This window comes from Bombina bombina, chromosome 4 (genome assembly GCF_027579735.1).
Source record: "Bombina bombina isolate aBomBom1 chromosome 4, aBomBom1.pri, whole genome shotgun sequence".
Taxonomy (NCBI): Eukaryota; Metazoa; Chordata; class Amphibia; order Anura; family Bombinatoridae; genus Bombina; species Bombina bombina.
In genome coordinates this window covers 321,319,925-321,334,803 of record NC_069502.1, presented here as the reverse complement: position 1 = coordinate 321,334,803, position 14,879 = coordinate 321,319,925, and the positions used below count along the sequence as shown (strand labels likewise).

At 37.8% G+C, this 14,879-nt stretch overlaps 1 protein-coding gene across 12 annotated transcripts in view; it reads right to left on the bottom strand.

Moving 5' to 3' along the window:
• Nucleotides 1-14,101, bottom strand: part of MBNL1 (muscleblind like splicing regulator 1) — a 277,326-nt gene extending 263,225 nt beyond the window's left edge. For 5 of the 12 annotated variants that reach the window (XM_053710055.1, XM_053710051.1, XM_053710056.1 and 2 more), the window contains exon 1: nt 13,888-14,096. The gene's annotated coding sequence lies outside the window, so the exon portion shown is untranslated. Of the gene's footprint in view, nt 1-13,887 lie in introns of all 12 variants that reach the window. The other 7 variants (XM_053710047.1, XM_053710054.1, XM_053710050.1 and 4 more) reach the window with 3 other exon arrangements.
• Nucleotides 14,102-14,879: the final 778 nt, after the last annotated feature.

The window sequence follows — 14,879 nt, the reverse complement described above, 5'->3', positions numbered from 1 at the left end:
CATTTAGTTCATATGAATTGGCTCTTTATAATTTCCTTAAATACATGCTTAGGATGGGCACTTTTTGCATGTAAAAGGGAGTTTCCTGCAATCTTTTTTCGATATAAATTGGTTTTGACCTGTCCTGTCAGAGTGGACCAAGTTAGTTCAATGTCTAGGAAGAACATCCTATCCTTATTCCATTCATGAGTGAACATGACTCCTGTGTCTTGTTCATTAAAGGGACATTATACACTCATTTTTTCTTTGCATGAATGTTTTGTAGATTATCTATTTATATAGCCCATAAAGTTGTTTTGTTTTTTTAATTTTTTTTTATAGTTTTGCTTATTTTTAAATAGCATTGCTCTGATTTTCAGACTCCTAACCAAGTCCAAAGTTTTAGGAGAATACCGTCAGATACCTACTCCAGTTTGCTCCTGTTTGTGTAAAAGGTCTTTTCATATGCAAAAGAAGGGGGAGGGTGGAGTGGCTTTCCAACTACCTTTTCAGCAGAGCTAAACTGAGAGCTTCTAAGTAATTTTTAAACAGTTTTATACTGGATTTTTATATCAGTATCTGAGCATCTTATTCTTTATAGTAGTGTCTATTACATGCAGTTATATGAAAATGGGTGTATACTGTCTCTTTAAGATACTGAGCAAATAATTTAGCTTCCTTTTTCCCTGATTTCCAGATGATCAAGAGATCATCTATGAAATGTTTGTATAGTTTGATGCTCTCTCTCATGGGATTTAAATATGCATATATAAAGTTGTATTCCAGCCAACCCATGAAAATGTTGGCATACAAGGGGGCATACTTTGCCCCCATCACAGTACCTCGTAACTGTAGATAAAAAATGCCTTCAAACATGAAAAACTTATGTTCTAACAGAAAGCGAGTAACTCTCAAGGCATATTCTTTTTCAACTTGCCCCATGTCGTTGTCCAAATCTAGAAAAAATCAAAGGCCAACAACCCCTTGTCATGGGGTATGCTTGAATACAGTGACACAACATCAATTGTCAGCCAACTGTAATCCTCTAGCTATTTAAAATCACCCAGAAGGGACAAGACACGTGTTGTATCTCTCAAATAGCTGTGGAGCTTTAGTACTGTCCTTTATAGTATGGCATCAAACCATTCCGATAAAGGACTTAGCATGGACCCTATGCCCGAGACAATTGGTCGTCCCTTTACATTGTCCAGACTTTTATGGACCTTTGGCAGATGATGGAATATGGGGACCACCGGGTGTTCTACTATGAGAAATTTGGATGTGTCTCTGTCTATTATCCTATATAAGGCATACCCCATCATCTACCAAAGACATGAGTTCCATCTGGTAATGTGAGCTGGGATTTTTGTAGAGAGTTTTGTATATATTGGGATCTCTCAGTTGTCAATGGGCTTCTGTAATGTAATGTAATCTTGGCGGTTCATTACCACAATGCTCTCTCCCTTATCAGATTGGCGAATCACTAGATTCTCATTACTACTCAATGATTTTATAGCTAGATTCTCTTTCAGCGTAAGATTGCATTTGGGATGTATTGTACTGTAGTGTAAATTTGAAAGATCTTCCACTAACCTTTTGTGGTATAATTCTAGGGCACTGCCTCTACTCTGTAGGGGATAGAAGTGTGAATCAGGCTTGAGTTTAGGATAAACCCTATTTTGGCCTATTTCAAACTAGTTTTTCAAGTGTTACAACATCACAGGCATCTCAAAATGTTTGTTCAGGGTGTCTGGATGTTGGAATGTTCTGTTCCATGTTTTCAATCAGCTCACAACTGTCACTAGAGAAATATATATTTCAAGGTCAGTTTTCTGATGAACTTGTTTACATTGATTATTGTATTGAAAAGGTTAAAGTTACGAGTAGGACAAAAACCCAAACCTAAGCTTAAAACCCTCTCTTCTGTGTCTTACTACATGAGAATGAGGCTCCCATTGGAGCCTATGAAAGCGAGCTCTATTGCTTAATTGCGTGCGCTGGTATTATGAGTGAAGCTCAAATATTGTGCATGAGAAGGCGCTATTTTGCGCTCCACTCGTAATCTGAACCCTTAGTTTTTTGCTGTGTTTGAACTCATTATACTATAAGAAGCATTTATTAATTTATTTTTACAAGCCAGTTGATTGACTGTATCTTTATCGCTGTGCCATTTATGAGGTACTTTGCTTTTAACAACCAGCAAACACTAATCTAAGCAGATGATTATTTCATTTCAACAATTGCTATGAAACCAAAAAAAAACAAAAAAAAAACTTTTATACCAATGTCCATATCATTTTTCCTATACTACTTCTATGACTGGCTGATCCAATTTTGCTAATGTTAAAAACTGTAAAAAAATGTTATTGTTCATGATGTATCCTTTTCCCACACAATGGGTGTGATATTTTACTCCCATTTCGTCTTCTAAACAAACATATGTCTAGCTGGTCATTTTTACTTGAAAAAGAATATAGTATTAAGACTTTCGAAGGAGCAAATAACAAATCTATTGCTTTGCTCTTCTTAAATCCCAAACCTTATTATTCAATCTTCCACCAAAATGATTGTTCTACATATGTTTCAATTAAAACCAATAATGATTATGAGCATGTTCTTCTCCAGCTCTTATATCAATAAAAAATAAAAGAGAGACATGAAAGTCAAAATTAAACTTTCATAATTCAGAAAGAACATGCAATTATAAACATCTTTCCAAATTACTTCTGTCATGAGATGCAGGACACAGCATAGAAGGTACAACGCTATTTTATTGCAGAGCATAAAAGTATACAGTTTGCACAACACATCTAACTCAGTAAGTGTGACATAGACAATAACGACCCTAAGCCCCGCCCCATCTGGTGACATCACCTCCCACTCTCATCACATATTCCCCCTTTTCAAAGGACAAAGCATTATTTTTTTTTTTAGAATACATTAAATAACAAGGTATACAAGAAGCATACAAAATAGTTTTGTTTAGTATACAACAAATAACAAGCTAAAGAGAATATATAAATGGACAACAAGAAATACAATCCTGACTTGAACATCGGGGTAGACTACCCTAGCCCACAGTGACCATGGGAATATTCTGTCCATTCTTCTGGTCACTGCTCTAACTAGTGCTAATCCCAAAATTGGGCTGGAAGCTTCACCACTCTTCCACTTGATGTCATTTTACATGAACTGTCCTCTGATACAGAAGAAGGTGATTGAGAGTCTGCTGGAAGTAAAGAAGTATCCCCGCTGTGATCTTGCTGAGGGGAAGGAACCTCTCTTAAAACAGGGGATCCCACTGGCGGTGGGTGGCTCTGAGGCATTCAGTCCCAAACTCTCAGGTACTGGCTGAAATTTAACTCTGACACTTAGCGCCACATTCAGCTCCTGCAAGGGCCTCACAGAGTGTTTTATGTCGTAGAAGAATCGATAACCCCTTTTTGCCTCTTCATCCCTCCTAAGGACCTCGTCCTGAGGAACAGAGCTGGTTGGCTGGAAGATACCCACAGAGGGTAAAGTGGTGCGAATCGGACGTCCTAGCATCAGCTGTGCCAGGCTAAAACCTGTGGCTTGGATAGGAGTTGCCCTATAGGCCAAGAGAGCTAGGTACGGCTGAGATTCCTTCAAAATTAACTTTGTTATTTGAACTGCCCTTTCAGCCATTCCATTGGCCTGCGGGTAATGTGGACTTGATGTAGAACGGGCGAACAAGCTCTTGAGATTAGTGATAACGGCTTGACTGGTGATCTCATTCAAGGGTGCAATCTCAAAAATACCTGGAATAGTAGTCAATCATGACTAGGTACTTTTTCCCGTGCAGTTCACACAAACCAGCAGCTATTTTCTGCCATGGGCCTGCAGGCAGCGGAGTAGAAATCAATGGATCCCTTCTCTGAGTAGGCCGGCTATCCCGGTAAAAGGCACATTTTGACACGTGGTTTGCAATGTCGGAACTGAACTCAGGCCACCATACTGCCGCAGCTGCCCTTTCTCTGCACTTTGTAATGCCCAAGTGGCCATCATGAATCCTGCTTAACATTCCCTGCCACATGCTAACAGGAATAACAATGTGGTCCTGGAACAGCACCAACCCATCCAGCTCCGTGAGCTGCGACTTCTCTGACTGGTAAGAACTTAAAGATATCCAGGCTGCCCGGCTCTCGGGCCAACCTTCTTTTATGTACTTAATAACTTCATGAAGGTCTGTATTTAAACGTGTCTCCTTCCTTATTTGCTCTAGCTTCCCTGAAAAAATGGATTTGGATGCCAGAACTGAATCCACATACACTTTCACATCTGATTCTGTTGAAGATTCTTCAGCAGCAGCCAGCAGGAGCATGTAAAGTGTATCTGCCACTACCAGTAGTTTCCCCGGCACATGCACTGCCTGAACATTGAACCTAAGCAGCCTCATCAGAAGTCTCTGGCATCTTAGGGGTGTTTTGTCAATATCATAGGAGTTGATTAGAGGAACTAGCGATTTATGGTCAGTCTCCAGACTAAATTTCTCTAAACCCACTAGGTAACGCTGGAAGCGCTCACAGGCCCAAACTGCAGCCAGGCACTCTTTTTCAATTTGGGCATATTTCAACTCAGCAGCTGTCAGTATATGGGAACAGTAGGCGATGGGCTGTAGTTTGATCTCATTCAGCAGCAGGAGGGCGGCCCCTAACTCATAACTGCTCGCATCAGCACTAACCACAGTCTTTTTAGAAGGGTCGTAGAACCCCAACACTGGGGCAGACCCCAGCAGGGACTTAACCTGCACAAAAGCTTCTTCCTGTGAAGTTCCCCAGACCCAGGCAACATCTTTCTTTAACAACTCTGTGATAGGGTGTAGTACTGTGGATAAATCTGGAAGGAACCTGCCCACATAATTCACAAGGCCCAATATTTGTCTCAGCTTGTGTACATCAGAAGGACTTTTCATCTGTTCAATAGCAAGCATTTTATCTGGTCCGGCTTGATGCCATCTCTATTGACGATATGCCCAAAGTAACATAAATCAGCCTTTCTAAAATGGCATTTCTCCCTATTTAATTTCAGCCCGTACTCTCTAATGGTCTGCAGCACACAGCTCAATTGCTGATAATGTTCTTCCAATGTAGACCCATACACTAAAATGTCATCCATGACGACTGCCGTGCCCTCATGGTCCCTTAGGAGAGAACTCATCTCTCTTTGAAAGATTTCAGGAGCAGATGATATCCCAAAGTGGCGTCTGCAGAAGCAAAACCGACCTACCGTTTTAATGAAGGTAGTTAGTCTGCCAGAAGTCGCTGGAAACATTCAGTGTAGAGAAGAACTTCGCCCCAGCCAATTTCGGAGCTATGTCTTTAAGTGTCGGTAGCACATATCCCCCAAGGCAGAACATACAGTGATCTGAGATGTTATCGCAGAAAATGCAGCATGTCTGCAGAAAGAACAGAACACATGCAGGAACTGTTAGCACTCTGGCAGGTCTCTGAGCTGTGTTCTGGCTGCTCTGTGTAAGTGTTCCATAACACACTGCATCCAGAGCAAAGTGCTGTTTGAAGTTAAGTCAAATATGCAGTAGCGCTGCAAAGCAGTAGTGCATTGATTATTAACTGGCTCTCAGACATTTTTTCAAACCATCCCCTAGCCTTTCCCACTTTGCATAGCTGTTTGTTTTGAATGTAAGACGTTCTTATGAACATTGCACCTTTTTTATTACTACATTTCTATGTTAGACTAAGAGAAAAGGATATTTTTTTCAATAGATATTTTACAATTTCATTTTTTGTCTGCAGCTAATTTGCAATGCAATTTTAAACTACTGCACTATATTATAAAACATTAAAAGTGGTTTTATTCTTTAATTAACCGACACATTGCAATTGAACTGGTGCTTTACTGTAACTACCTAATTTAAAATGACCTGCAGTTTTTTTTACTAAAAATACTTCATTGCAGAAAGTGAAAAAAAGTTCTGCCTCTGGGCACATATCTCTCTCTCTCTTCACTGCCTCATTCAGCCTTTTCAAGTCTACGCAGATGCATACCTTCCCGTTTTTCTTTGCAACAGGCACAATGGGGGCACACCAGTCAGTTGCTTCAACGACCTCTTCAATAACTCCCCTATTCTTCATACGCAACAACCTCTTCAATAACTCCCCTATTCTTCATACGCAACAACCTCTTCAATAACTCCCATATTCTTCATACGCAGAAGTTCCTTCTCCACTTGAGACATGAACGGGAATGGAATTCTACGAGGAGTGGTAATGCTGTATGGGACTGCGTCACCTTTAAGCGATATTCGGACTGGGTTGCAATTCAGTAGGCCCAATTCACCAAACATGTCTTCCGAAATCTCATTCACTCTGGCAACCAGGCCCAAACCACAGGCTGCTTTTCTGCTCAATAGGTTGTTAACACACTGGCCTCTAATCACATGTACCCACATGGTGAATGTCCTCTGCTTGTACTCAGCTGGCAAGAAATTTCCCTGCACAATCAATGCGGCCACCAAGACTATGAACTTTTGTTGTAACTTTCGTCAGCTGAGACTGTCGAGGCAGTTTTATGAATGCTGCAAGGGACATAACATTGATGTCTGCTCCCATGTCAATCTTGAAGGCAACTTTGACTCCCATTACCGTTCAACAACAGACCCTACAAAGGACACTTCTTGACCCTCCTGGTCACTATCCACCTGCATCTCCTTAATGTATTCAGTTTTACACACCACTTCAAAATGGCCCATTCGGTTACATATTCTACAATTTTTATCTTTTGCAGGGCATATGACATTCTGATCATGGGTACAGTGAGCCTGCTGTGCCCATCCGCTTCTGGGCCTGTTGCCATTGGTCTACCGCTCACACTGTGCCTTTCACCTGCAGCTCTCCTGAATTGCTGCACTTCATCCACAATACTCTCAGACCTCAGATCAGCACTTTGCTTTTTCACCAGTTCACTCTGGCGGGCCATCCTAATAGCCCCATCTAATGTTAATTCAGCCTTCAACTGTAGCTTCAGTGAGATCTCAGCATCTGCAATTCCTATGACTATTCTGTCTCTGATTTGCTCTTCTTTAGCAACACCAAACTCACAGAATTCAGTTAGTTCATACAGGCTGCACACAAATGACTCCACAGATTCTCCCACACGCTGAGCACGTTTGTGAAAACAAGCTCTCTCATGAATCACATTTCTTTTGGGCACAAAGTGAGCACCGAGTTTGTTCATAATTATTTAAAAGTCAAATTCTTCCCATTTTTGGGAAGTAAAGGCATTGAACACTGGCTCCACATCTTTCCCCATAGACTTCACCACTCTCCTTGTCCAGCTTGGAAGCAATCCTGAAGCGCTGAAACTGCTGACGCCATGTGGGCCAAGCTGCAGGCTGAGAGAAATCAAAAGGCTCAGGTGGGGTAAACTTCGACATCGTCATTAATCAGGAAACAGAAGTGCAGGCAAGTACTTCTGACACCATGTCATGAGATGCAGCACACAGCATAGAAGGTGCAATGCTATTTTATTGCAGAGCATAGAAGTATACAGCTTGCACAACAGATCTAACTCAGTAAGTGTGACATAGACAATAACGACCCTAAGCCCCGCCCCATCTGGTGACGTCACCTCCCACTCTAATCACAACTTCTATTATCAAATTTACTTAAAGGGACACTGAACCCAATTTTTTTCTTTTGTAATTCAGAAAGAGCATGCAATTTTAAGCAACTTTCTAATTTGCTCCTATTATCAATTTTTCTTCGTTCTCTTGCTATCATTATTTAAAAAAGAAGGCATCTAAGCTTTTTTTTGTTTCAGTACTCTGGACAGCACTTTTTTATTGGTGGATGAATTTATCCACCAATCAGCAAGGACAACCCAGGTTGTTCACCAAAAATGGGCCGGCATCTAAACTTGCATTCTTGCATTTCAAATAAAGATACCAAGAGAATGAAGAAAATTTGATAATAGGAGTAAATTAGAAAGTTGCTTAAAATTTCATGCTCAATCTGAATCACAAAAGAAAATTTTTGGGTACAGTGTCCCTTTAAAGGGACATGAAACCCAAAATTTTTCTTTCATGATTTAGGTAGAACATACAATTTTAACAATTTTCCAGTTTACCTCTATTATCAAATTTGCTTCATTTTTTGGTATCATTTGTTGAAGGAGCAGATTTTTTTTCTAGCTAGTATCTTATATACATTCTTTATGATCCCTGTTTATATCATGGCCCATGAAGAAAAAAAAAAAATTATGTAAAGAGATAGTAAAAAAATTGAGCATTCTTCTTCACATATTCAAATACATAAAAAAATATATCAGCAGTCTTTAATATATCAGACATTTTCCTTGGGTTCTGTAAAAGTCATACAATTAAACCACATGATTACAAGTGATTGCAAGCAGCATAAAGTAGAAAAGAAATTGACATGACTGTCTGAAATGCCTGATAGCAATGAGATTAGAAATGTAATATTGGAGTTTCAGTTATATCCCTAAATGTTAGCTGTCCCTCAACTTAAATGTATACATATATATAAAAGAAGATCCAAGCAGGGACTGCACTCACTGGATTTAGAAAATAAATAATATTTATTAAATGGTGATGTTTTGGGGTTCGCAAACCCCTTCGTGTGAACCCCGAAACATCACCATTTAATAAATATTAATTTATTTTCTAAATCCAGTGAGTGCAGTCCCTGCTTGGATCTTCTACAAATAATTTGACTTTGCACCCTGGTGGAAGACACTTTTGAACCGTGAGTGCAGATACACAGAGGAGGGAGGTATGTATGTATATATATATATATATATATATATATATATATATATATATATATGAATCAGAAATTATGTCACACACTTCAAAAGATTTGCATATGAAATCAAGATTTTAAAAAGTTGGTTTTTTTTTGGCAAAATCTGCATTGTTTTGTAGTTAAGGGACACAATATCTTGAGCGTTGTTTTTCTTTTCTCTTGTTGCCAGTTAGGGAAATATATAAGTGATCTACTACACATATCAAGCAATTACTGTGCTTCATGTACGTGAGTCAGGTTCTGAAATACATGAAATGCACTCCAGCTGCTGGAAGCAGTGGAAAAACTACAATTTTCAGATTTAAATTATAGGAAATGTGTAAAATAAATAGTGAAAGTGCTTTTTTTTTCTTGTGCATGATTAAAACGTTTATGAGGAATTCAGGGTTGAAACTACCATTGGTGCAGCAAATGCTGGGGGGGGGGGCATAGCAGCCAGTCTGTACATAGGCATGTGCAGATTGTATACAATCCTAATGCACAGGATCCTTTTATTAAAGGGACACTGAACCCAAAAAATTTATTTCGTAATTCAGATAGAGCATGCAATTTTAAACAACTTTCTAATTTACTCCTATTATCACTTTTTCTTCATTCTCTTGCTATCTTTATTTGAAAAAAAAGGCATCTAAGCTTTTTTGGGGGTTCAGAACTCTGGACAGCACTTTTTTATTGGTGGGTGAATTTATCCACCAATCAGCAAGGACAACCCAGGTTGTTCACCAAAAATGGCCCGGCATCTAAACTTACATTCTTGCATTTCAAATAAAGATACCAAGAGAATGAAGAAAATTTGATAATAGGAGTAAATTAGAAAGTTGCTTAAAATTTCATACTCTATCTGAATCACGAAAGAAAAAAAATTGGGTTCAGTGTCCCTTTAAGGCAGGTCTATCTTTCTATATATCTTGTCAAAATCATTATACAGAGTAACTTGTATATGATTACTTTTACTTGCTACTGAGTTGCCTTTGGAGGGCCAAAAAGGGCCCTCTGTTGGGTAGGTTTGCTACTAAATAAATCTCCCTTTAAAGGGACATGAAACCCAATTTTTTTCTTTCATGATTTAGACAGAGCATACAATTATAAACAGCTTTCTAATTTACTTTACTATTATCTATTTTGCTTCATTCTCTTGATATTCTTTGCTGAAAAGCATACCTAGATATGCTTAGTAGCTGCTGATTGGTAGCTGCACATAGATGCTTCCTCTGATTGGTTTACCATGTGCATTGCTATTTCTTCATTAAAGTATATATAAAGAATGAAGCAAATTAAGTAATAGAAGTAAATTGGAATGTTGGTTAAAATTATATTCTCTACCTTAATCATGAAAGAAAATGTTTGGGTATAGTGTCCCTTTAAGTTCATTTGTCATATAACTTATTTATTCTAAAACTGATGCAGAATATGCACTCTGTAACAAGAATACAATCTGCTATTGAGTGTGTGGCATGTAAAGTTGATTATAGTTTTGCCAGTATTTTGTTTTGATACCAAGTAACACAAAATGAATTGCGATTGTCATGGAATTATCTGTAATATAAATCAGCTGGTGGAATAAGATCTACAACATATGCAACTAATGTTCCATTTGAATAGTTTAACTTGTAAGAAAGCAGAGAATTGTTTGATAGGTGCATCCTGTTAATACCTACTGGCAGATAGCTACTTCCTATTAATGCCCATTGGTTGACAGGTACTTCCTGCTAAGGTTCACTAAGCATTAGTAGCAAATACTTATAAAGCATTAACAATTAGAAGTGCATGACTGATACTGAAATATTAGTTTAAATTGATTTTACTTTATGTTTGCGTACAGTGTATCTTTATGTCTCTCAGAGGCAAGAGAAAGACTGAAGAGTTGTAGCATTGTTGTAATATATATATATAAACAAATTGTAACTTTACACACTGAAACAATACTTCTATTATTGCTAAATACAGAGTATAGTCCTGCCTCTTTAGCAGCATTACCTCATCAAAAGCAATAATAACTTATTTTGAAGGAGAGTTAAAACAAACACCGAAAATTGAAGGTCTGTCTAAGACCAACATATTACGTCTCGCTACACAAACAAAATCAAGAGACAGTTTGTAGGAGTTGCTTTATTTTAGTACATTGACTACATATGGTGTCAGGTTACATTTGTCAAAAAAATAAGCTTTAAGTGTGAGTTTTTCCAGAGCTCTCAAAAAGTCCCACTGCATTTAGCACTAAACATTTCCATCTAAAAATGACTGTAGCTTTCTCTCACTGTCTATGCATAAACAAACCTGAAGAATGACACAGTTTATAAATCTGCTCTTAACCTTTTAAAGCCGTTATGCCGTTCCATTCCGTCATAATTAGACTGGGCTTTAAAGCCGTTATGACGGAATGGAACGTCATAACTAACGGCTGTCCTGAAGCCTTCTGTGCTTCAGGGATTTAATCGCGGTCTGGAGGGCGTTCCTAGGATTGTAGGGACGCCCCCCAGATGCGATCCAATAATTGAAATCTCGCGATCGTATGCACGATCGCGTAGTTTCAATTTGTCTACATCGGAACAGTTGTTCCGATGTAGGCACTTTAACCCTGTCACGAAAGGGTTAAAAGCAGCAAAGCAGGAGACAAATTGATCACTAAAGGTAATATGTATGCATCTCTTAGGACTTTTTTATGAAAAGGAAAAACAAAATAATACAAAAACTAAATCTATTCTAGAAATATAGTATTAGCTTAAAGGGATTTGAAACCCAAAATATTTATTTCATGATTCAGATAAAGCATGCCATTTTAAACACCTCTCTAATTCTATTATAATTTGTTCTATTGGTATCTTTTATAATAAATCAGGGATGTAGGCTTAGGAGCCGGCCCATTTCTGGAGCACTATATGACAGCAGTTTTGCAAGAATGTTTTTATTTGCTAGAGCACTAGATGGCAGCACTAATTCCTGTCATGTAGTGCGCCAGATGCCTATCTGTATCTCTTCAACACAGAATATCATGGGAATTAAGCAAAATTTGATACTAGAATTCAATCTGAAACTTTTTTTTAAAGGGTAGGCTCTGTCTGAATCACAAAAGAACATTTCTGGGTTTCATATCCCTTTAATTGCCAAGGTTTTTTTTTTTTTCAAGACATGCAAATTAAATAAATAAAACCCAGTCTTGCCTATATTATTTATTTATGTTCTATCTATCTATAATGTAATATATACAAATGTAATATAAACACATAATACCGACTAAACAAATGTATACAGGAGAAAGATAGCCCTGTTCCAAAAGGCTTACAATCTACAAGTTGAAGGTTATGTGGAGAAGGTTCTCATAAGTGAGCCTGCTGCCACATATTTTGACTCTTCTCCACCTCAAAGATGGCAAGATCGATTACCCTGACACTCGCTTGTTTGGGGTGATTGACATTTCCTGCTCTAGCGCAATTGGTTGCGTTGGAGCAGAAGTTGGCGTTGCACAAGAATTCTGCAGAATACTGCAGCGCAGTATATTGCAACTGTTGATTGCAGACACACAGGTTCACTTCTTGCGACCCTGTCCACCTGCAGGCACAGTGAATTTAGCCCACTGTATAAAGGCAATGTTCTAAAGTAAAATCATTTTCTACCTCTATTTTGAGTTTGCGTGTTGGTATTTGTAAAACAAGTATAAAAATGAATACTCATGCCATATTGGCTTCTAGTATCACTTTTTTTTTAGATATTTGACAGCCCATTAAATAGAAAATCTATAAAGATATCAGCAACACATATTGTATACATACAAAATTGAAGCATATATTCTATAACTATAATAAAGACATGAAAAAACACAAAAGTACATTTATTCAAATAGTACTGTTTGACTATGTACTTCATTATTTGTTAATTTGCATTGTAGGTGATCTTATCATCAATTACAATATGGCTTGTGGCCAGGCTAGCCAACTAAACCACTGTTGATCTAAAGATGCATTTCCATTAAATGAGAACCAAATTCCTACCATTAAAGGGATATGAAACCCCAAATTTTTATTTCATGATTCAGATAGAGCATGTGATTTTAAACAACTTTCTAATATACTTCTATTATCAATTTTTTGTTGATAAGCAGGGACGTATGCTTAGGAGCCAGTTTGTATACGGCAGCAGATTTGCAAGAATGTTATCCATTTGCAATGGTACTAGATAACAACACTATTTCCTGTCATGTAGTGCTCCAGATGCCTACCTAGGTATCTCTTCAACACAGAATATCCTGGGAAATAAGCAAATTTGATATTAGAAGTAAATTAGAAACTTGTTTTAAATGATAAGCTCTGTCTGAAACACAAAATACTTTTTTGGGGGTTTCATATCCCTTTAATGTATGGCACTGTACATACTGATACAACTAAACAATGTTTTTTTAAAAAAATATGGTCTACAAATACACCCAAAAGAAGAACACCTCCTATTCCCCATAAACGTTTACTATTTAATATAGTTTTGTGCAAAACACATGAAAAACAAATCTTACAGTAGGGCGTCTTCCACCTCGTAAACTTGGCAAGAATATTATTCTACTGAAATATAGCACTATCCATATAAGGAAACACATCCAAACATGCCATGTATAAATTAGATGTTGTAGTAGGCAATTTTAAACATTTAAATATTAAACGTGTGTTAATGTTAAATAAAAACAACTAAATTATATTCAAGCTAAATGTAACAAAATACAAATAAATATTCCAAAAATGGATTTTCTACAAAAAATTGTCGTTTGTATATTTCTTTCCAGATGTCGGAGTGCACCTGTTTCTCTATAATCTCTAAGTAAATGTTGCAATAGCAGTATCTCCGACATTCATTGGGAAGAACGTTGCTGTACCAGGCTGCAGTGCATTGCTTCCTAGCGGCCTATTGCTCCCTAGCCTTCCAGAGCTACAACAGCTGTAAACAGCCTTCTAGCTAACTTTGAGCTATAGATGAGCTGCACGAGTCAAGAAAAGGCAAACACAAAAACCCTCTGCTAAACTAGAAGTACTGTACACCCTGCATGCTTCATACAACACTGCTACTACACAACAGTAGGTACTATCCATTGCTAAAGATAAGATTAAATACAGAAACTTACCTCTCACATTTTTCAGTCATGCAGACTGTGAACAGACCACCCAAGGCATTGTGACATTTATTTAGAAGAGGCTAATAAAGGATTTACAAAGGCCTTATTTATATTTAGTTCCTTTTGTCAGTGAAGCATTATAATAAGCAAAGCTCATTCAGCTGCAGGAAAACAGACTGCTAAACATACTGTAGTTTACACAGCCTCTTATCTGTAATGTCTAGCTTGGGTTGCTTAATGCTCTGCACCTCCCCCCCATCAGAAAAAGCCTACCAGGAAGCACTGGGCGTTCATGTCTGGGACCTAAGGAATGCAAGAGAAGAAAAACTATCTTTCAGTGCTCTCAGAATGTATGATGTTTTCTAAGCAGCTTCATGAAAGATGGATTTAACTGCACAATGATCATAGCAGCATGTTTGCCAGAGAGACAGTAAAATAGATTCAAAGACATTAGAGAATAAACCCCTGCATAAACTGAAAGTGGTATCTTCCGTTTTATATGCATAACATCCCAACCTCACAGCAGAACTACTGTGCAAATGTCAAACATACTCACATGCTTTTTATTATAACTTTGGCACATGTCCTCAGTATATACTTAATTATTTGGATATACATTGTTTTCACAAGTACACTTAATGGCTGGTTATATGAGATCTCTAATAACTGCATAGTCCATAAAATCATTAACTCATCCTTTCTACTATATATGTTTATATATAGGCTTACCATAATTTTTAGAGGTGAAACTGGGACCACCTGGTGCGGTGCCAGTGGGGGTGTGGTCAGGAGCGTGGTCAAGGGGGCGTGGCAATTACCGGTCCTTTTAAAGTAGTAGCTTTTATGTGTGTAATGTTTTGTGGATACTCTACCCTTCTTCAGTCAAACAAGTGAATCACACAGTTTAAATAGACCATAACACCACCCCCTAGTGAAAAATGCACCATTACTCTAAATTAACACATACATTAATCTAAATCTCAGATTCTAAATAATGCCAA